Source organism: Pristiophorus japonicus, chromosome 20 (assembly GCF_044704955.1).
Source record: "Pristiophorus japonicus isolate sPriJap1 chromosome 20, sPriJap1.hap1, whole genome shotgun sequence".
Lineage (NCBI taxonomy): Eukaryota > Metazoa > Chordata > Chondrichthyes > Pristiophoridae > Pristiophorus > Pristiophorus japonicus.
In genome coordinates this window covers 58,315,280-58,339,483 of record NC_091996.1, presented here as the reverse complement: position 1 = coordinate 58,339,483, position 24,204 = coordinate 58,315,280, and the positions used below count along the sequence as shown (strand labels likewise).

The window sequence follows — 24,204 nt, the reverse complement described above, 5'->3', positions numbered from 1 at the left end:
GAGCATTGCATCTATTTAGTGCCTGTTTTCACCCTTTGGCCAAAATAAGCCCAAGCCTCTGAGTCCTTGCACCTGGCTAACATGTGTCTTCCTCTGCTTCAAGTATTTATCTAACGCTCCCTTAAAAGATGCAATGGTCTTTGCATCAACAAATTCTCTGTGGTAAAGCATTCTATGGTCCAAACAATTCTCAAGAAATTTCTTTAAACCTCTCTTCTCACTCAGTGAGTGTTGCCCCCCTTCAACGAGCCTAAGTTTGACCCCCCGCTTAGAACGGCGCAATTCCGTGAGGTGCGCCAATTTTGTAGAAGAAAAACCGCGCCTAAAACTTACCTCGGTGTTTTCCCCGCCTCTGGAATGTTGCAGGCCCTTGACGTCGCGTAGCACAAGCAGTGGTGGGCGGAGCCAGGTCCCAGCGTTGAACACAGTGCCGGGACCTCTGCACATGCACGCTAGAGTGTGCGTGCATGTGCAGTAGCTCCTCGCCCCCACAATCTCTGCAGGCTGTGTGGGAGGGGCCCGAAGGACGCCGCCCCTAGCCCTGGCCGAATGGGCTCCCTCATTGGTGGCCCACTGCCTTAGCCAGCCACACGGTTGCTATTAGGGTTAAGATCAGGGCTCAGACATTTAAGTGGGAGGTGTTTATCGACTCAATAATGGTGTCTTTTGAAAAAAATCCAGACAGGAAAGGCATGCCTGTAAGGGCCAGGCTTCCAATGGTTAAAGAGGATGAGGTAAGTGGCAGGAGTTCATGTAATCCGCCCATTTTGCGAATGTCTTATTCGTCACTTAAGCTGTGGATAATTAAGCCTGAGCAAAGAAAAAGTATTGCCTTTAAAGAAAGCATGGGTGCAAATATGAAGAAACGCAAGTTGGTACTGATTTAGTCCAATTGTAACTATTATTAGGCCCAGTTGGCTTAATGTTGAGAAGGCAACAATTTTTTTAATGTCGTTTTGAGTGAGTGCACATGTGGCAATAAATAGGGGAGTTAAGGCTCCCAGGCGGATTAGTTGATTGTCATGTATTAGCGGGTGTAAACGAATTAATAGGAAGATGCCAGCCATGGTGCTGGAGTGGAGTAGGGCAGAGACTAGTGTGGGGCCTTCAATGGCCGCCTTACCTGTAAACCACCCATGATCAGACCCCCGTAATCAGCCGACTCCCCCCACGATCGGACATGACTCCCCCCTACCCTTCCCGATGTCGGCTCCCCTCCTGATAGCAGACGCCAGCTGTGGCCTGGAGCCGCAGGCCTATTCACCCGACAGCCAGGGGAGGTGCGTCGGAGGCCAAAATCGGTCAAAGAACCCGGCATAGCCAGGGACATGGAGGCCCTGCCCTCCCATCCCACCCCGCCTGCTCACAGGCCTCCCTGCCTCCCCATCCAACCGACAGCTTTCCCCCCCTCCCCGCCCCAGGTCTCCCAATCGACGGCATTCCCCCAGCCTTTCTAATCGCTGACCAGGGCTGATGCTCCCTTCCCAGTACTGGGGACCAAACCCAAGGGGACCAAACCCAATGGCCCCAGGCTGTAGTCTCCTGCCGCTGGTGGTTCCTCCCACCCACCAGCTGGACTGTCCATTTGGCTGGTCGTTGGGCAGGAGACGGTATAGACTCTGTGCAATAGTACCCAGCTGCTAGTGTTTTTCTGCAGTAAAGCTTTGCTGAAGGTAGGACTTCTATTTTTTGTTTGTTTGTTTATTTATTTATTTATTGATGATTTATGTGGTCCTAAATTCTTGTTTGATTTACATTCAAGTTTACTCTTCTGCTTTCAAAAGGAATTCTGTAAAATAGTTTGGCTGAAACTCTTATTTACAAGACTTGCTATAATGTATTTGCTAGTTTACCAATCCATTTTTAATCTAGTTGTTTAGTGCTTTGTATGTTACACTCATAATAAATGGTCAGACTGAGTACTGTGTGTAATGAGCAAGTGTGACCTTAGCTCCTTGATTAAGGTTCCAGAGTGCAGGTACCTCGTGGGTGGCCTGCTTATATACTGTGCTCCCAAGGGATGCTGGGTTCCCTTGGGATTCCAACAGGTAGGCCCTCTGGTGGTCAGGTGTGATGCAGGTTACAAGGGGTTAAATACATAATATCACCTCCCCGTGAAGTCAACAGTACACTTATTTACAAGGTGAGACGATCTGGGGCTTTGCGCTCCCTTTTCGATGTCTTGGTACAAATGCTGGTGTGGGTGGGTTAGTCAGTTCTTCACTGGGCTGTTGGGAGCCGGGCTGCTGGAGATGATGAGTTCGGTTTCCTGGTCAACTGGGATGTCAGTTGCCACTTATGTGTGTGTTGGAAGGTCAAAGTTGGTGGTGTCCTCTTCAGGTTGTTTGTAGCTGTTGGTGAACCGCAATTTGATTTGGTCCAAGTGTTTTCTGTGCGTTTGTCCATTGGTCAGTTTGACCTGAAACACGCTACTCCCCTCTTTGGTTGTGACCGTGCCAGCGAGCCATTTGGGACCATGTCCATAATTGAGCACAAACACAGGATCATTGATCTGAATATCGCATGAAAAATTTGCGCGGTCATGGTACACACTTTGTTGATGCCGCTTGTCCTCCACGTGATCATGTAGATTATGGTGGACAAGAGAGAGCCTTGTTTTAAGCGCAGTTTTCATGAGCAGCTCATCTGGGGGAATCCCTGTGAGTGAGTGGGGTCTGGTGTGATAGCTGAGCAGTACTCGGGACAACCGGGTCTGCAGGGAGCCTTCCGACACGCGTTTCAAGCTTTGCTTGATGGTCTGAACTGCCCGTTCTGCCTGGCCGTTGGATGCGGGCTTGAACGGGGCAGATGTGACATGTTTGATCCCATTGCGGGTCATGAATTCCTTGAAGCATGGCCCATTGTCGCTGACTAGGACATCAGACAGGCCGTGCGTGGCAAATATGGCTCGTAGGCTATCAGTGGTGGCCGTGGATGTGCTTACAGACATTATTGCACATTCAATCCATTTTGAGTAAGCGTCCATGACAACCAAAAACATTTTGCCTAGGAATGGGCCCACATAGTCTACATGGATCCTCGACCACGGGTTGTATGGCCATGACCACAAACTTAGCAGTGCCTCTCTGGGTGCATTGATCAACTGAAAGCAAGTGTTGCACTGGCGCACGCATGATTCTAAATCTGAGTCGATGCCAGGCCATCACGCATGGGACCTGGCAATGGCTTTTATTGTGTATCTGTAAAGCATGCACACCCATGTTCCGCCACCAGGGAGCGCATCCCCTGAAGTCCCAATGGATCCCAGCATCCCTTGGGAGCACTGTATATTAGCTGGTCCCTAAGGCCTGTTCCTCACTCTGGAGTGTCTTAATAAAGACTGAGGTCACTGTTACTTTAATGTCCCTGTGTGTAGTCTCAGCTGTGTTAGGAACACAATAACTGGTGACGAGTATAAGAATCCAACGCAAAGATGCAGCAAACTGTGGACATCCTGGCGAAGTTCTCGGAGGGTGAGGACTGGGAAGCCTATGTCGAACGGCTAGACCAGTACTTTGTAGCCAACGAGCTGGGTGGAGAAGGAATCGCTGCAAAAAGAAAAGCGGTCCTCCTCGCGGTCTGCGGGGCACCGACCTACAGCCTCATGAAGAATCATCTGGCTCCGGTGAAACCCACAGATAAGTCATATGAGGAGCTGTGTACACTGGTTCGGGAGCATCTTAACCCGAGGGAGAGTGTGCTGATGGCGAGGTATCGGTTCTACACGGGGCAGCGATCTGAAGGTCAGGAATTGGCGAGCTACGTCGCTGAGCTAAGGCGACTTGCAGGACAATGTGAGTTTGATGGCTACCTGGAGCAGATCCTCGGAGACTTTTTTGTACTGGGCATTGGCCACGAGACCATCCTATGAATACTTTTGACTGCAGAGACACCGAACCTCAGTAAGGCCATTGCGATAGCACAGGCGTTTATGTCCACCAGTGATAACACCAAACAAATCTCTCAGCACACAAGTGCTAGCAATGTTCATAAATTAACTGGAACTGTGTTTGCAAGCAGAAATGTACAAGGCAGAAACCACGAGTTTGCAACTGCCAGCAGGCCTCAGGTGACTCAGAGTCCGCAACAAAGGATGAATGCAAGGCAATTCACACCTTGTTGGCGTTGTGGAGGCTTCCATTCAGCCTATTAATGCCGCTTCAAAGGGTATGTTTGCAAGAGCTGTGGAACAATGGGACACCTCCAATGAGCTTGCAAACGAGCTGCAAGCTCTGCAAAACAGGCTAACCACCATGTGGCAGAGGAAGATTGGTCCATGGTGGATCAAAGCAATTTCGAGCCTCAGAGAGGAGGCAGATGCTGAAGTACATGGGGTGCACACATTTTTGATGAAATGTCTACCTATAATGCTAAATGTAAAATTGAATGGCTTACCCGTAGCCATGGAACTGTGGACACTGGCGCTAGCCAATCCATCATGAGTAAAAAGATGTTTGAGAGACTGTGGTGCAACAAGACACTTCGACCAGCCCTGAGCCCCATCCACACGAAACTGAGAATGTACACCAAAGAGCTCATCACTGTCCTGGGCAGCCCCTTGGTCAAAGTCACCTATGAGGGCACGATGCACGAACTGCCACTCTGGATTGTCCCGGCGATGGCCCCACACTGCTTGGAAGGAGCTGGCTGGACAAAATCCGCTGGAACTGGGATGACATCCGAGCGCTATCACATGTCGATGAGGCCTCATGTACCCAGGTTCTTAACAAATTTCCTTCCCTTTTTGAGCCAGGCATTGGAAACTTTTCCTGGGCAAAGGTGCGGATCCACTTGGTCCAAGAGGCACGGACGCATTCACCACAAGGCGTGAGCGGTATCTCACATGATGAGGGAGAGAGTGGAAATTGAGCTGGACAGGCTGCAACGCGAAGGCATCATCTCCCCAGTGGAATTCAGCGAGTGGGCCAGCCCGATTGTTCCAGTACTCAAAAGTGATGGCACGGCCAGGATTTGCGGCGATTATAAAGTAACTATTAATCGTTTTTGCTAAAGGACCAATACCCGCTCCCTAAGGCAAACGACCTATTTGCGACGCTGGTAGGAGGCAAGACATTCACCAAGCTCGACCTGACTTCAGCCTACATGACGCAAGAGCTGGAGGAGTCTTCGAATGGCCTCACCTGCATCATCACGCACAAGGGACTGTTCATCTACCACAGATGCCCGTTTGGAATTCAGTTGGCTGCAGCGATCTTCCAGAGAAACATGGAGAGCCCACTCAAGTCGGTACCATGCACAGTAGTTTTTCAGGTCGGCATATTGGTCACAGTTCTGGACACCGTCGAGCACCTACAAAACCTGGAGGAGGTCCTCCAGCAACTGGATCGCATAGGGCTGTGGCTGAAGAGGTCGAAATGCGTCTTCTTGGCAACAGAAGTGGAGTTTTTGGGGAGAAAGATCGCGGCAGATGACATTCGGCCCACAGACGCCAAGACAGCGGCGATCAGGAACGCGCCCAGGCCACAGAACGTCACGGAGCTGCGGTCGTTCCTGGGACGACTCAACTATTTTAGTAACTTACTACCAGGGTTAAGCACCCTCTTAGAGCACCTACATATGTTATTGCATAAAGGTGAGAACTAGGTATCGGGAAAAAAACCAAGTAATTGCTTTTGAGAAAGCCAGAAACATTTTATGCTCCAACAAACTGCTTGTATTGTATAACCCGTGTAAAAGACTTGTGCTAGCATGTGATGCGTCATCGTACGGAGCTGGGTGTGTATTACAACAAGCTAATGTTGCGGGGAAGTTGCAACCTGTCGCCTATGCCTCTAGGAACTTGTCTAAGGCCGAGAGGGCCTACAGCATGATTGAGAAAGAGGCATTAGCGTGTGTGTTTGGGGTAAAGAAAATGCATCAAAACTGTTTGGCCTCAACTTTGAGCCTGAAACCGACCACAAGCCCCTCATATCCCTGTTCGCTGAAAACATGGAGATAAATACTAATGCCTCAGCCCGCATACAAAGGTGGGCACTCGTGCTATCAGCGTATAACTATACCATCCGTCACATGCCAGGCACCGAGAACTGTGCGGATGCTCTCCGTCGGGTACCATTGCCCACCACGGGGGTTGAAATGACGCAGCCTGCAAACTTGTTGATGGTGGCGCAGCCCGCACAATTGGCCATGGAAGCGTTTGAAAATGATAAATCACCTGTCACGGCCCGCCAGATTAGGACTTGGACCAGCCAAGATCCTCTGCTGTCGCTAGTAAAAAACTGTGTACTGCATGGGAGCTGGGCCAGCATCCCCGTTGAAATGCAAGAGCTAATCAAGCCATTCCAACGGCGAAAAGACAAGCTGTCCATTCAGGCAGACTGCTGTTGTGGGGTAACTGCGTAGTGCTACCTAAAAAGGGCAGGGAGACGTTCATCTTGGATCTCCAGAGCACACACCCGGGTATAGTAATGATGAAAGCGATAGCCAGATCCCACGTGTGGTGGCCCGGTATCGACTCTGACTTAGAGTCCTGTGTACGGCAATGCAGCATGTGTGCTCAGTTGAGCAACGCGCCTAGAGATGCACCACTAAGTTTGTGGTCCTGGCCCTCCAGACCATGGTCAAGGATCCATGTCGACTATGCGGGCCCGTTTCTCGGTAAAATGTTCCTGGTGGTGGTGGATGCTTTTTCAAAATGGATTGAACGTAAAATAATGTCGGGAAGCACCGTCACCGCCACCGTTGAAAGCCTGAGGGCCATATTTGCCACCCACGGCCTGCCTGACATACTGGTGAGTGACAACGGGCCATGTTTCACCAGTGCCGAATTTAAAGAATTCATGACCCGCAATGGGATCAAACATGTCACCTCGGCCCCATCTAAACCAGCCTCCAATGGCCAGGCAGGGCAGGCAGTACAAACAGTAGCGAATAGGTCATCTGCCTTGGGTACCAGGTACTAGTCCTGTAGCGAAAAACGGTTTATCGTTACTTTATAGTCCCTGCAAATTCTAACCATGCCGTCCTCCTTGAGTATCGGAACAATCGGACTGGCCCAGTCGTTGAATTCCACCAGTGTGATGATGCCTTCATGTTGCAGCCTGTCCAGCTCGATTTCCACTTTTTCACGCATCATGTATGGTACCGCCCGAGCCTTATGGTGGATGGGTCGCGTACCGGGAACCAAATGGATCTGCACTTTCGTCCCCGAAAAGCTTCCAATGCCTGGCTCGAATAATTAAGGAAACTTGCTTGGAACCTGGGTACATGCGGTGTCGTCGACGGACGAGAGCGCTCAGATGTCGTCCCAATTCCAGCGGATTTTCCCTAGCCGGCTTCTGCCAAACAACGTGGGGCCATCCCCTGGCACAATCCACAGCGGGAGTTCGTGTACTGCTCCATCATAGGAGACTTTGACTTCAGCACTGCCAATTACAGAAATTAGTTCCTTGGTGTAAGTCCTTAGTTTGATGTGAATGGGGCTGAGCTTGTGCCTGTGTGCCTTTCCCCACAGCCCGTCGAAGGCCGTTTTACTCATTATGGACTGACTTGCCCTCATGTCCAGCTCCGTAGACACTGGAATACCGTTCAGTTCAATTTTCAACATTATTGGTGAGCATTTCGTCGTGAACGTGTGTACCCCGTACACCTCTGCCTCCTTAGTACGAGTTTCCAATTCCGTCTGATCCACTTTGGATCGATCTTCCTCTGCAATGTGGTGGTTTGCAGGGTTTTCAACTCGCCTGCACATTCGTTGAAGGTGTCCCATTGTTCTGCAGCCATTGCACACATAGTGCTGAAAGCGGCATTGATGGGGCCGATGATCACCACCGCAGCGCCAACAGGGTGTTAACTGCCTCGCATAAACAGATGATGGCGGACTCTGGGTCAATTGAGGTCAGGCCACAGCAGCTGGCATGTATGTTCCGCCCTGTACATTTCTGCTCAAAATTGATGTTACTTTATGCACAGTACTGGCCGAAACTTCTTTGTTCTGCGAAATCTGCTTGGTGTTGTCGCTGATGGACATAAATGCCTGGGCTAACGTTATGGCTTTACTCAGATTCGGAGTTTCTATAGTCAACAGTTTGCAAAGGATTGTCTCATGTCTGATGCCCAGTACAAAAAAGTCTCTGAGCATTTGTTCTAGGAATCTCTCAAACTCACAATGTCCTGCAAGGCGCCTTAGTTTGGCGACGTAGCTTGCCCCTTCCTGGCCCTCCGATCGTTGACACATGTAGAACCAATATCTCGCCATCAAAATGCTTTCCTTAGGATTTAGGTATTCCCGGACCAGTGTACACAATTCTTCGTAGGATTTCTCTGTTGGTTTTGCTGGGGCCAGGAGGTTCTTCATGAGGCCATAGGTTGTTGCCCCACAGACAGTTTGGTAGCATTCTCGTCCCCTTCCAGCTTGTTGGCCACGAAATATTGGTCGAGTCTCTCCACGAAGGCCTCCCAATCGTCTCCTTCTGGGAACTTCTCCAGGATGCCAACTGTTCACGTGAAAATGCAAAGGTTGTTCGTTACTTCGTCGCCAATTGTTACACTCATAATAAATGACCAGACTGAGTACTGTGTGTAATGATCAAGTGTGACCGTAGCTCCTTTATTAAGGTTCCAGAGTGCAGGTACCTCGTGGGTGGCCTGCTTATATACTGTGCTCCCAAGGAATGCTGGGATTCCTTGGGACTCCAACAGGTAGGCCCTCTGGTGGTCAGGTGTGATGCAGGTTATAAGGGGTTAAATACATAACATTGTAAGTCTTGGTGCTAGGTACAGGTCCTCTCAGCTTCCTTGTATTTTCTATTTGTTATTGAATGCTTATTTTTATGCTTTGTTTAGTGCTTGGTGCTTTAAATGTATTTGTGCTTCTTTAATGTTGTTGTGACGGTGTTTAGTGCTTTGAAAGGTCCTCTCACTTCCCTTCACTTCCCTTCCCCCTGCACCATCTCTGGCTACCTGTGCTGATTTCTTAGCTCACGCAAGGTTTTTCTGTGTGGACACAAGTGGCCACATACACTGGCCTAAGTTAGTTTGGAGTAATTTTTAGCTGTCTAAACTGTCTTAAATGGCCAAAACAGGCGTAAGTGGTTAGGTTTTTTTCAAAAGGACGCATTACCAAACTAAAAAAAAACCTAACTGACTCACTTACACTGGAGCAAATTAAATGGGCAGAATTGTGATTTTTACGATACTCCAAAAAAATCTAGTCGCTCCAAAAAAAACGGAGCAACTCCTGGGCAAATTTGGACCCAATGACTCCACAACAGGAGGAAATCGCCTTTCCCGATTCACTTGATCAAAACCCTTCATTATTTTAACAACCTCAATGAAATCTCCTCGTGGCTCTTCTGCTCCAGTTGAAATAATCGTTGCACTGGCGTCTGATGAGATTGGGAGATGGGCCTGTAGATGAGGCACAATCAATCGAGCGAGGGTTAAGGTTCTCTCCGGGCACTTTCATTGCTTGAATAGAAACATCGAAAATAGGTGCAGGTGTAGGCCATTCAGCCCTTCGAGCCTGCACCACCATTCAATAAGACCATGGCTGATCATTCCCTCAGTACCCCTTTCCTGCTTTCTCTCCATATCCCTTGATCCCCTTAGCCGTAAGGGCTATATCTAACTCCCTCTTGAATATATCCAATGAACTGGCATCAACAACTCTCTGTGGCAGAAAATTCCACAGGTTAACAACTCTCTGAGTGAAGAAGTTTCTCCTCATCTCAGTCCTAAATGGTTCTGGACTTCCCCAACATCGGGAACATTCTTCCCGCATCTAACCTGTCCAGTCCCGTCAGAATCATCAGAAGCAATGAATCAGCTCCTGACGTTTAATGTTGCAATTAGTTCCTTACTCTAACATCTATCTGTATTGTTAATTCTTGTTTTATTTGGCTAATGCCCATTTTTTGCATCTATTTTAATCACTTTGGGCTAGATTTTCCACTTCTTTTGCATGCTTAACGCCCATTTTACCATTGACGTATAACTCCCATATATCACTCATTTAGCCACAAAATGGAAACTGACTGGCAATTTTTCAGAAACTTATCGGCAAGCATTATTTTCCCCAAGTGCTTAATGCCGGGAAAAAATAATACCGCCCGCCCACTGTTTTGGGTGGAATCATCGGAATGGCCCATAATATCGCTCAACGTTAATTTCCGTACTAATTTAATGCCGAGATTCAATGATACCGCTCACCCACACTTTTTTTGTGGTAAAGAGCATATTTACCAAAATTAGCAGCCATGAGATCGCCCAGCATCACTTTCACTACCTTGCACACATATCGCCCTCAATATCGCTCGCCCAAAAAAAAGCGCAGAAAAAGTGGAACTAATCACAGTGTTTTGGACGCCATGCTCTACATCACATGTCACATCCTTTAAAAGGCTGCTGTGCTTCAACTTCTGGGGAGTTCAGATGTACTCTGGAGGTCGTTGGAGTTGATGTGAACATCTGTACAAACATCTTGACCATATTGTAGACGATTCGAATTGAATAGATGTCCTCGTCTGGTCATTCATTGTTTGTGACCAATCGGTGGAAAACAGAGAGCTATTGCAATGGGGCCTGTCCTTTCTCACCCTCTCTTGATGACCAATTACATGCAGCAGACTCGAGATCACCGAAGGTACGCTCCACAGCATTATGTGCCTAATGTAAGACGTGCCAGACTGATGAGAACCAGACGTTACACCCCCCGCAAGGGAGAAGCAGTCTTACCTCGACTTGCCCGACACCACCTGCCTTCAGAGACTGCGGCGCTTCCACAAAGAGGTTATCACTGAGGTATGCCAGCTCATAAGGGGAGATCTGCAGCCTGCCCGCACCATCAGTACTGCATTGTCCGTCGAGGTCAAAATCACCGCGGCACTGTCGTTCTACGCATCAGGTTCTGTTCAGGCCACAGCTGGCGACATTTGCGGACTGTCTCCACATGCCACGCATTAGACAGGTCACTGAAGCCCTGCACGCACACAGGAGGGACCTGATCAGCTTCCCTATGACCAGGGAGGCACAGAGTAAGAGGGCTCTAGGATTCTCCAGTACTGCAAACTTCCCCAAGGTGCAGGGAGCAATAGACTGTATGCACATCGCGATGCGGGCACCTTTTCAGGATGCAGAGGTTTTCAGGAACCACAAGTTATTCCACTCCCTGAATGTCCAACTGATTGTAATGGCAGTGAATGCTCAATCTCCTGGCAGCATCCATGGTGCTCACATCCTGCGTGCGAGCACTGTATCTGACTTGTTTAACAAGCAGCCACAAGGTCAATACTGGATGCTTGGTGACAAAGGATATGGCCTCGCCATCTGGCTGATGATTCCCCTGTGTGACACCCACACCGAAGCTGAGAGGCGATAAAATGAGAACCACAGAGCCACTCACAATATCGTGGAGAAAACCATTGGAGTGCTTAAGCAGTGCTTTAGATCCCTGGACCACTCAGGAAGCGACCTCCAATACCATCCTGAGCAGGTAGCTCAATTCATAGTGGTGTGCTCCATGCTGCACAACTTGGCTATCAGGCGAGGACAAGAATTGCCCGATGAGTCCATACTGGCATGATAGCTACAAGAGCCTTATATCAGGAGCTCATCAATGATCGCTTTGAACGTTGGTGTTATTTACAAGACTGACACACTGCTGGGTGTGCAGGTCATACATCAATTGGTGACAGTTGATTAAAGTTGTGTCATTATACCCTTTGATAAGGAATCACCAGTGTGTAACGGTGTAGCTATCTGAGCCAATGGGCAACAAGGTTTTGTTAAATAAAAAACATTTAAACGGAACATTTGTCTGAAATCATCAGTATTTCTGTAAAATCCAACCCTTCACCCCCCTGCCCCACTGTTTCTCCTCCCCACCTCTACCCTTTCCCCTTCCCCTCCTGACTCCAAGCCACCTGGCCGAGGAGCTTCTCAGGTGATGCTTCATTGGGAAGGGGCAAGAGGGTTGACGGCTGAAGCACTGCTTGGACAGATACGGGAAAGGACGGTCTCAAGGTGGGAACGTGCTCCGAGCCAGAAGCAAGATGTTGCTGCTGGCTCTCGTGTGGTTGGCAATGGGGATGCGCCACCTTGGAGTGCAGTGCAGCACTCCAGGATAACTAGGAGTCCTCTGCCACCAGTGTTCCTGGCTACCAGCTCCAGGGCCTCCACCATTCCTTCCATGTTATGTTATTTGTTGGACAAAAACTCGGTGCCAACTATGTTCTTGGTGCTTAGTAGGCTTTTTGCTGCTGGTGAATCTCCCTCGTGCCTCCCACAACAGCCAAACAAGCACACACCACAGCCGCACACGCCTTCAGTCCAACTCGGCTCCCTCTCTCTATGTCTCCTCTTCTGCGCATGTCATGATGACCCTTGACCTCCTGTATCACGGGAATTGAGCATTGGCATGCCGTTGCTGAGGACAGCGACACTTTACGGCAGAAGGTCAGCGAGATTTAACGCTATCGCCCATTCATATCGCTTGCGATAATGCCCAATTTCAAAAATGGAGACTAGATGCTTTGAGAATGGGCGAGAAGCCGGCAATCTGAAAACCCATTTTAGTGTCCTAAAATAATGCCCATTTTTGAGCGATATGCACAAAAGTGGAAAATCTAGCCCTTTACCCTGGGAGGCGCACAAAGTACACAAAGGTGGTGGATTGACCCTTATGCTTTGCTACAACTGGGTGTCTGGGATAAGAAAGAAATGCGACAGAAGGGAGAAAGTGGGCTTAACACCATCTACAGTCACTGGCTGCATATTTAGATAGTTCTGTGGGGTAAGGTGGGGAAGGGCGTAGCATGTTGTTTTTTGGCAGTCAACAAAAAACAAATTGAAACAGATAGGGGCACTACATCATTATCGCTGGGACGAGGCGGCTCCAATGCTGCATGCCAAACCCTGTTACCCTACCTGCACAGCTCTGCTGCTAACAGTTAGCACAGGGAGCCTCAATGTCAGGTGGATCGTGACGTCAATAAGTGTGCAACACTCACTGACTGCCCAATGTGCAAAATTGATTGTCGGCACCTGCTTAGTGTCAGGAGGGAAATAGCAATAGGGAGAGCTGGTGTGAAGCAAACTGCAAGCTGGATCTAGGGATGTTATTTAAAGTGATCATCAGTAATGAGTCATAGCTGTCGGTTAGTGCAGTTTCATTGCTTTCTTGTCAGATTCACATAGTGAAAAAGTCTCATTCTGAGATTTCAAGGTTATTTAGTATCAAGAGTTTTGCTCCTTTTTTTTTGGAGCAATTTGATTTTTCTGGACTATCTTTTTAGTTGCAATTCTGGCCATTTAATTTGCGCCAGTGTAAGTGAGTTTGTTACGTTTTTTTTTGTTCAGTTTTTTTTTTCAAAAGAGGGCATTCCCAGCCACTTACCCCTGTTTTAGGTGTTTGGCCAGCAATTAGTTGCTCCAAACTAACTTAGGCCAGCGTATGTTGCCACTTCTGTTCGCACAGAAAAACCTTACCTAGAGTTAAGGAATCGGCGCAAGTAACTACATTTAAAGCACCACCAAGCACCAAACAAAGCACAAAAAGTAATAAGCAATTAATTAACAAATAAAAAATAGAAGGAACCCTGCACCTAAAGCACCAAGACCAAAGTAATAAGCAATCAATCAATCAATAACAAATAAAAAATAGACCAAAACACAGCCCGGGAAAGCAGCGGACAGCCGATGAGGGAGACCATCCTAGGGCTAGGAGGGAGGGGAGAGACGAGGGAGGGGGCGGAGAGGAGAGCAGGGGGGGGAGAGGAGGGGGGAGAGGAGTGGAGCGGGGGAGAGGAGGAGGGGAGTGGAGGGGGTGGAGGTGGAAGTACTCTCTTGATCAAATGGTACAAATCCTCTGGAAGATCTGGAGCCAGCTCCTTGGATTTCAATATCCTGAGGATCTTATTCGCCTGAGATACGGTGGATGTTCCCTTCGCTCAGGCGCATCTGTTCCTGCTGTTGTGCCGCTTACTGGTCTGCCTGCGTAAAGCAGTTACTCCCATCCTCATTCAGAGGGCCTGGCTTCATGTTTGGGGCACTGATCTTGGAGGGCTTTGATGATGACCGCTTGCTGATGACAGTGGTCCACAAACCCCTTCAGAGTCCTGTAAGAGTTTGGCACGTCTAGACTGATGTCCAGCATGGCATCAAACACCCACATGAATCCCCGGTTCATCTGGTCGAGAGTTACAAATCCAGACGCCCAGAAAATCTTCAGGAGTTTTACAATCAGGTCAGAGTTCACACAGCCTGCAGAGCACACTCGGGCCGCCGATGAGGGAACCCATTCGGCCAGGGCTAGGGGCCCCTCCCACTCAGCTCGCAGTGCGCATTTGCAGAAGCGGCCTGCCAGTTGCTACTAGTGCAGACTCTAGCGCGCATGTGAAGAGGTCCCGGCACTAACTGGCTCCGCCCAGCATGCGTTCCGATGCGCTGCGCCACAGACCACAGGCCTGGAACCAACGGGGAGAATACGGAGGTAAGAAATCGGCGTCGTTTCTGTTCTACTAGCAGAGGGGGCAGATTTAGGCCCATTATGGGGGCTGTACTGGCAGTCGATCTCCTCCTCCAGCATCTACGCCAGAGGGAGCGGAGACAGCGAGACAGAATGGAACATGTGTGCAGTGGAGGAGGAGGGCCATAAGGGCTCTCATTAGAAGGTCTTACCTTCAGAGTGTATTCCGAGAGAACTTCTCCTACCACCAATTAAGCGAAGAGCGGTGTATTAGAAGGCTCTGCTTCACCAAGGAGGTGGTCACAGAACTCTGCCACCTCCTGCAACCAGACCTCCAGCCTCGGATCAGGGTGACCACAGTTATCTCATTGGCAGTCAAAGTCACCATCACCCACAATTTCTTCGCCAGTGGATCCTTCCAGTCTGCAACAGAAGACATAGCTAACATCTTGCAGTTCACCTCGATCGCTGCATCCAGGAGGTCAGAGGCTCTCTATAGTCGGAGAAGGGATTACATTTTCTTCTGTCAGCTGTGGCTCAGTGGGTAGCACTCTCACCTCTGAGTCAGAAGGTTGTGGGTTCAATTCTGGAGCACAAAAAAATCTAGGCTGACACTCCAGATCAGTGCTGAGGGAGCACTGCACAGTCGGAGGTGCAGTCTTTTGGATGAGATGCTAAACCGAGGCCCCGTCTGCTCTTTCAGGTGGATGTAAAAGATCCAATGGCGCTATTTCGAAGAAGAACAGGGGAGTTATCCCTGGTGTCCTGGCCAATATTTATCCCTCAATCAACATGAGAAAAAAAAACGGTTATCTGGTCATTATCACATTGCTATTTGTGGGAGCTTGCTGTGCGCAAATTGGCTGCCACGTTTCCCACATTACAACAGTGACTACACTCCAAAAGTGCTTCGTTGGCTGTAAAGCACTTTGAGGCATCTGGTGGTCGTGAAAGGCGCTATATAAATCCAATTTTTTTTTTTCCCCATCACCAGAGAGAAGCCATACGAGCATGCATGTAGCTTTGCCAGGATAGCGGGATTCCTCTTGGTGCAGGGCGCCATTGACTGCACCCACATGACCGCGGGCACCAGATAACAATCCTGAGATCTTGCGTAGCCGCAAATGCTACCACTCACTTAATGTGTAGTTGGACTGTAACCACAGACAGTGAATTCTCAATGTCAATGCTCGCTGTTCTGGCAACAGCCACGATGCCTTCATCCTGTGCCAGACTGGTGTGCCAGCACTCTTACACCACCTCATCAAGCGCACAGCTGGCTAGTTGGAGACAAGGACTAAATTGGTTATGCAGCTTCCTGCCTAAAAGTTACCCAGTTTGTAAACCTAGTGTGATGCCAGATCTCATTGTGCTGCACACTGTGAGTGTGAGGCATGCCCGGGGAGACTTGCTGCAATTATATAGGAGACCACACTTGGAGTGCTCTTACAGTTTTGGTCTCCTTACCAAACAATAATATTGAAGAGAACCTCTGAAGCACATTGAGAGACTTTCTGGAACACTTTGTCAAAACTTCACCAACACTTAAGCAAAATTTATTTTGGAAATTATCTGAGGACTTACACTTTTTAGTTGAAGTGCTGTGCTACTCCACCCTATTACAGGTAATCTTACAGGAGTCACCAGGAGAAAGGGATTGTTTGGTCATGCACATCTTGCTCGGGGGCCCCCCTTGCTCGGGACGAAGAATAGGAGGATGGCATGAGGCCAGGCAGAGCAGCACCAGCTGCTGCAGGAGAGAGGGACAGGAGGTGAGGTGGCATCCTTCTCCCCACTGCGGATAAAGCACATCCTTCCTCCTACGGACCTCCTCCATCAGGACCTCGAGTGCTGCATCCAAGAAGTTATATGCCTTCTCCCTCAGTCCCTGAGTCATCCTGCAATGTGCCGCTGTGTGCCAGCCAGAGCACTCCTTCAGTGAAAGTGGTTGCGAGGAGCCCACACATACTACTGCTTGAAAATTGTACCCAATGAGCACTTTAGTGATAATCCTTTAGGTGTCTGTTTAGCACTTCCAGGCAGGTTCAAATTATGGGCATCAACAATTAGGACCAAAATTGTGTGCAAAATCTGGACTCTCAGTCTATTGTTATGAGCATTGCATCCATTTAGTGCCTGTTTTCACCCTTTGGCCAAAGTAAGCCCAAGCCTCTGTGAGTCCCTGCACTTGGCTAACAAGTGTCTTCCTCTGCACAAATATTTATCGAACGCTCCCTTAAAAGATGCAATGGTCTTTGCATTAATGAACTCCCTGTGGTAAAGCATTCTATGCTCCAAACAACTCGAAAGAAATTTCTTCTAACTTCTCTTCTCACTTAGTGATTGTTGTCCCTTCAATGACTCCACAACCGGAGGAAATCGCCTTTCCCTATTCACATGTTCAAAATCCTTCATTATTTTAACAACTTCAATTAGATCTCCTCTTGGTTCCTCTGCTTCAGTTGAAACAGTCGTTGCACTGGCAGCTGATGAGATTGGGGGATGAGGCACAACCAATCGAGCGAGGGCTAAGGTTCTCTTTGGGCACTTCCATTGCTTGAATCATCAGAAGCAATGAATCAGCTCCGAACTTTTAATATTGCAATTAGTTCCTCACTGTAATATCTATCTGCATTGTTAATTCTTGTTTTATTTGGCTTATGCCCATTTTTTGCATCTATTTTAATCACTTTATCCTGGGAGGCGCACAAAGTACACAAATATAGTGGGTTGACCCTTCTGTTTTGCTACAACTGGGTGTCTGGGATAAGAATGAAATGCGGCAGAAGGGAGAGAGTGGGCTGAACACCACCTGCAGTCACTGGCTGCATATTTAGGTAGTTCTGTGGGATGGGGTGGGGAGGGACATAGCATGTTGGTTTTTGGCAGTCAACAAAAAACAAATTGGAACACATAGGGGCACTAGAGCATTATCGCTGGGGCGAGGCGAATCCAGTGCCGCACGCCAAATCCTATCACCCCACCTGCGCAGCGCCACCACTACCGGTTAGCACAGGGAGCCTCAATGTCAAGATCGTGACGTCAATGAGTGTGCAACGCTCACTGACTGCCCAATCTGCAAAATTGATTGTCGACTCCTACTTAGTGCCAGGAGGAAATAGCAATAGGGAGAGCTGGTATGAAGTAACAGCAAGCTGGATCCAAGGATGTTATTGAAAAGGATTGTCATGTTTGTAACTACAATGTAACACCACTGTATTACTGTATACACTCAACTTAGATGCACACCTTGACCACAGGGGGTGAACTTGTGGGAGACACTCCTTACCTGATCACACAGGTATATAAAGGTAGGGTCATCACTTCTGAAGTCCTGTAATAAAGAGTTAAGGTCACAGAGTGGCCTTGTCCCTGGAATGTGCCTCGTGTGGTTTGATACTGTAGAGTAAGGACTTTACTTTGGTGACGAGAAACGGGAATTCACGCCCCATGAGGCTGGCCACCGGTAGCACAGAGAAATGGTACTGTGTTGGGGAAAACTGGGACAATTTTGTTGACAGGCTTCAGCAAAGCTTCATAACTAAAGACTGGCTAGGGGATGCAGCGGCCGACAAGCAACGGGCTCATCTCCTGACCAGCTGCGGGCCAAAGACTTAAGCGCTCATGAAGGACTTACTGGCACCCGAAAAGCCTTTGAAGAGCTCAGCAAACTAATCGGGGAGCACCTCAAACCAGCGAGCAACATACACATGGCTCGACACAGATTCTACACCCCACCGACGTCGTGAAGGACAGAGCATATCGGACTTTGTAACGGACCTCCGGCATTTGGCCAGCCTCTGCAAAGTTCACAGATGCCTGCAGGGGGGAGATGTAAGGGACTTCTTCATCGAGGGTATCGGTCATGCGGGAATTTTTCGCAAGTTAATTGAGACCAAGGACTTGACCTTGGAAGCGGCAGCGTTGTTAGCTCAAACTTTCATGGCGGGGAAGGAAGAGACGAAAATGATTTACGCGCGCAATTCTGCCTCTAACGCGGCGATGGATCAGGGAGTCAACATCATAAATGCTACTCAGAGCCCCGCAGGCAGGCAGGGGCAGTCCGACATTTACCAGGCAGCAATAGATCCCAGAGCAGGATCTCAACAGAGACAATGACAGGCTGAATGGACATTCACGCCATCACAGTGGACAATGCGGTCCGGGATGGGACCATTGACACCCGCTAATAGGGTACTTAAGAGCAGTCAAAGGGACAGTCAGCGTGGAATTCCTGGCCATAGTCCCTTTGTCCCCAACAATGGAAACTTTAACTCATGCTGGAGGTGTGGGGGAAAATACTCAGCCAGATCTTGCCGATTCCAACATTTTGTCTGCAAAAACTGAAATCTCAGTGGCCATTTAGCTCGAATGTGTAGAAAACCTGCAACCAGACTGATATGAGACAGAGGGACCAGAAGAGGGTTCCGTGAGGCAGGATGACTTTTGGGGCAAATCGATGGACGCCGAGGTTCAGCGGCTCCATGCGCCGAATATTAACAGTTCATACACCAAAAAGCCACCAATGATGATAAGGGTTTTGTTGAACGGCATCCCAGTACACATGGAGCTGGACACTGGGGCCAGCCAGTCACTCATGGGTGTTCACCAATTCGAAGTGAACTTGTGGGAGACACTCCTTACTTGATCACACAAGTATATAAAGGGAGGTCCTATGCAGGGTCATCACTTCTGGAGTCCTGTAGTAAAGAGTTAAGGTCACAGAGTGGCCTTGTCCCTGGAATGAGCCTCGTGTGGTTTCATGCTGTAGAGTAAGGACTTTACAGGCATCATCAGTAATGAGTCACAGCTGTAGGTTAGTGGAGTTTCAGTGCTTTCTTGTTGGAGTATTCCGAGAGCACTTCTCTTACCGCCAATTAAGCGAGGAGCAGTGTATTAGAAGGCTCTGCTTCAACAAGGAGGTGATCAAAGAACTCTGCCACCTCCTGCAACCAGATCTCCAACCTTGGATCAGGGTGACCACAGTTATCTCATTGGCAGTCAAAGTCACCATCACCCACAATTTTTTCATCAGTGGATCCTTCCAGTTTGCAACAGGAGGCATAGCTAACATCTCACAGTTCATTGTCCATCGCTGCATCTGGGAGGTCAGATGCCTTCAAAATAGGAGAAGGGACTACATTTTCTTCTGTCAGCTGTGGCTCAGAGGGTAGCACTCTCACCTCTGAGTTGAAAGGTTGTGGGTTCAAGTCCCATGTAGGGACTTGAGCACAAAAAAATCTAGGCTGACACTGAGGGAGCACTGCACAGTCAGAGGTACGGCCTTTTGGATGAGACGTTAAACTGACGTCTGCTTTCTCAAGTGGACGTAAAAGATCCCATGGCACTATTTCGACGAAGAGCAGGGGAGTTATCCCCAGTGTCCTGGCTGATATTTATCCTTCAACCAACATAACAAAAAACCCCAGATTATCTGATCATATTAACATTGCTGTTTGTGGGAGCTTGCTTGTGCACAAATTGACTGCTGCGTTTCCTACATTACAACAGTGTCTACACTCCAAAAGTGCTTCATTAGCTTTAAAGCACTTTGAGATATCTGGTGTTCATGAAAGGCACTGCCCCTGCCCCTGGGCCCACACCTCTTCTGAGCCCCAAACTCTCACCTCTCCTGGGCCCCAATCATGCCGCTCGTGTGCCCCAATCTCTCTCCGTTCCTCTGCCCCGATTATTCACCACATCTCTACTGTTCCTAGGCCATGCACACTAGATCCGTGCAGCAGAGCTGGTCTCCAGTCGTCTTGGTTAATCCTTGCCACTGGACCAAGACCTAGCTCTGTCAAGCTCGTGTGATGGCTGGTGTGCAACGGCCACCACACATTAAAAAAATCCATGCACAGGCATCTTCCATCCTTCAATATGTAGTTCGCGACCTGGAATATCAGGTCCTCATCGAAACACCTGTGAACTCATCTCTTTTTGTTGTAGAAGCGAGTCATCCTCGATGCGAGGGACCACCTAAGAAGAAGAAAGGTGCTATATAAATCCAAGTCTTCTTTTCTTTTTTCCCCATCACCAGAGATAAGCAGTACGAGCATGCATGTAGCTTTGCCAGGATAGCGGGATTCCCATGGTGCAGGGCGCCATTGACTGCACCCATAAGGCTTCGCCGGCACCACGTAACAATCCTGAGATCTTGAGTAGCCGCAAATGCTACCGCTCACTTAATGTGTAGTTGGTCTGTAACCACAGACAGCGAATCCTCAATGTCAATGCCCACTATTTTGGCAGCAGCCACAATGCCTTCTTCCTGTGCCAGACCGGTGTGCCAGCACTCTTCCAGCCGTCGCATCAAGCTCACAGCTAGTCGGAGACAAGGACTATCCATTTTCCAACTGTCTCATGACTCCCCTCCACAACCCCAACACTACTGCCCAGCAGAGCCATGCTGCCACCAGGAACATCATCGAGCAGACCATCGGAGTGCTCAAGCACTGGTTCTGCTATCTTGACCGCTCAAGAGGAGCCCTCCATTACTTAGCTGAGCATGTGTCCCATTTTGTCGTGGTCTGCTGCATGCTCCACAACTTGGCCACCATGAGGGCGCAGCCCTCGCCACCCAGGATTGTGGGACTACCTCAGGAGGGGGAAGAGGGAGAGGAGGATAAGGAGGAGGAGGAGGAACAGGAACAGGAGTGAACGAGGAAGCAGCCACACAATCGGCCTTCCGGAAGGGCTGTCCGTGACAGCCTCATCAGACTACGTTTCAAATGAATTTAATCCCAGATCCCCGTTGCTCACCACATCCCCATAATTTGATGCCTGTCGCAGGCCCTATCACAGCAGAGGGTTCAGGTGAGCAGAAATTTTAAAAGTCAAAAAGAAAGGAGAAGGCAACAGTGCAGGGTAGCGATAGGGGTTATGATAACCAGAGTGTGACAGGAAGGGACAGAGCGTATAAACATAAGAGTGCATCAGAAAGTGGGGTCAGAGAGGGGGAAAATGGCAAAAAGACAAAATTAAAGCTCTTTATCTGAATGCATGCAGCATTCGTAACAAGATAGATGAGTTGATGGCACAAATAGAAATAAATGGTTATGTTCTGATAGCTGTTACAGAGACGTGGTTGCAAGGTGACCAAGGCTGGGAACTGAATATTCAGCGATATTTGACATTTCAGAAGGATAGTCAGAAAGGAATAGGAGGTCGGATAGTTCTGTTAATAAAGGTTGAGATCAATGCAGTAGTGAGAAATTATATTGGCTCAGAAGATCAAGTAGAATCAGTTTGGGTGGAGATAAGAAATAATAAGGGAAATAAGTCACTGGTGAGATTAGTCTGTAGACCCCCTAACAGTTACACTGTAGGACAGAGTATAAATCAAGAAATTATGGAGGGTTGTAAGAAAGGTATTGCAATAATCATGGGCGATTTTAATCTTCATATTGATTGGACAAATCAAATTGGCAAATGTAGCCTTGAGCAAGAGTTGATAAGAGTATATCTGGGATGGTTTTTGAGAACAATATGTTGTGGAACCAACCAAGGAGCAGGCTATTTTAGATGTGATAATGTGTAATGAGACAGGATTAATTAATTATCTCACAGTAAAGGATTCTCTTGGAAAGAGTGATCATGGCTAACAAAGGAAGTTAACGATGGTATCAAATTGAAAACAAAGGCATACAATGTTGCAAAGATTCATCATTGTTGTGTCCTTACACACTACAGCAAATCAACACAAGGCACATACTGGAGACAAGGTCACTCTGTGACCTGTACCTTTATTTACAGGGCAAAGCATTGATGACCCTGTGTGGGACCTCCCTTTATATACCTGGATGACCAGGTGAGGAGTGTCTCCCACAAGTTCACCCATTGTGGTCAAGGTGTGCATTTCTCAGGTGTATACAGTGTACAGTGTTATTACATAAAGATTACAGTTATGTGAAGATTACAAACATGACATCACCTCCCCCCAACGTCTTTGGGTCAAAGATTGAGTCTTTCGTGGAGCGCCGCAGTTGGGGCTCTGGTTGTTGGGCCTTGGCATGCGTCTTTGTCACCTGTGGTGATTCTGGCTCGCCCGGACTGGGTGCAGGGACTGTGCATGCTGCTGACGGTTCTTGTTGCTCGTTCTCTGGCAGTGGTGTGGGCAGCATCTCATGATGTTCCTCAGGTTCCTCAGTGTCCATGCTGAACCTATTTTTTAACTTGGTGCAGATGCTTGCGGCATATCTGCCCATTGTTGAGTCTGACCACTATGACCCTATTCCCCTCTTTACCAATTACAGTACCCTCGAGCCACTTGGGCCCCATAGCGTGATTAAGAACAAATACAGGGTCATCGATTTCTATCCATCTCCCCTTTGAGTTACGGTCGTGGCACTCATTTTGGGACTGCCTCTTGCCCTCAACAATGTCTGACAAGACTGGATGAATGAGGGACAGCTGAGTTTTAAGTGTACGTTTCATGAGTAGTTCCGCTGGCGGGACTTCCGTGAGCTAGTGCGGTCGGGACCTGTAGGCCAGCAGGAGGCGCGATAGACAGTATTGAAGGGAGGGTCCTTGAATCCGGAGCATGCCTTGCTTTATGATTTGGGCCGCATGTTCCGCCTGGCCATTGGAAGCGGGCTTGAACGGCGCTGTCCTGACATGTTTGATGCCATTACCCGACATGAACTCCCGGAATTCATAGCTAGTGAAACACGGGCCGTCGTCGCTGTCATGTATTCAACCAGCATTGTAACCCATGTATAACCTGACCTAAGTAGTACACTGTGAGAACAATGACCACTAGGTGGTGAACTTGTGGGAGATAATCCTAACCTGGACTTTCAGGTATAAAAGGGGAAGCTCCACCCACCTTCATCACTTGACTGCTAAGGAATAAAGGACAGGTCACAGACTGACCTTCTCTCAAGCATGGGCCTCGTGTGCATTTATACTGTATAGTAAGGACGTATTAATGGTGGCGAGAAACTGGGATTTAAACCACACGAGCATGGCCACTAGCAGAACAGAGGAGAGGTACTGTGTTAAGGAATGGTTGGGACAGAGATTCAACATTGTTAAAGCAGCGCACAGTTCTCCAGGCAGACAAGGGCAATCGGGCATGCCCCAACATGTAGTCGAACCCAGAGGGGGCGTTTGACAGAGACAATGGCAAGCTGAACGGCGATTCACGCCATTGCAAGGGACAATGCGGCCTGTAATGGGGCCATCAACACCTGTTAATGGCACACTCAAGGACAGTCACGGGCAGTCAGGTACGATCAACTGGCAAGGGACCTTTTGTTTCCAACAGCAGCTCATGTTGGAGGCGTGGAGGCACACACTCAGCCAGAGTTTGCAGAGATGAGCAAAATACTTGCAGAAATGAACGTTGGGGGAAATCGCTGGAAGCTGAAGTTCAGCGAGTTCATGTGGAGCACGTATACAGTTCATACACCAGGACGCCACCGATAATGATGAAAGTGCTCCTCAGTGGTATCCCAGTATCAATGGAGCTAGACACGGGGCCCAGCCAGTCCCTGATGGGTATCAAACAGTTCGAAAAGTTGTGGGCGTCCAAGGCCAGCAGGCCAAAATTATCGCCGATTGACGCACAGACATATACAAAGGAGATCATTCCGGTGCTAGGCAGTGCCATGGTAGTCATGACCCACAAAGAGTCGGAGAACAGGTTGCCACTCTGGGTTGTCCCGGGGGACAGTCCCGCACTACTGGGAAAGAGTTGGCTTGCTGTCATGAACTGGAAATGGGGCGATGTCAATGCAATTTCCTCTGTGAAGCGAATATCATGCTCACAGATCCTG

At 48.7% G+C, this 24,204-nt stretch overlaps 1 pseudogene; it reads right to left on the bottom strand.

Moving 5' to 3' along the window:
• Nucleotides 1-559: 559 nt before the first annotated feature.
• LOC139232746 (NADH-ubiquinone oxidoreductase chain 5-like) lies at nucleotides 560-20,774 on the bottom strand (annotated as a pseudogene).
• Nucleotides 20,775-24,204: the final 3,430 nt, after the last annotated feature.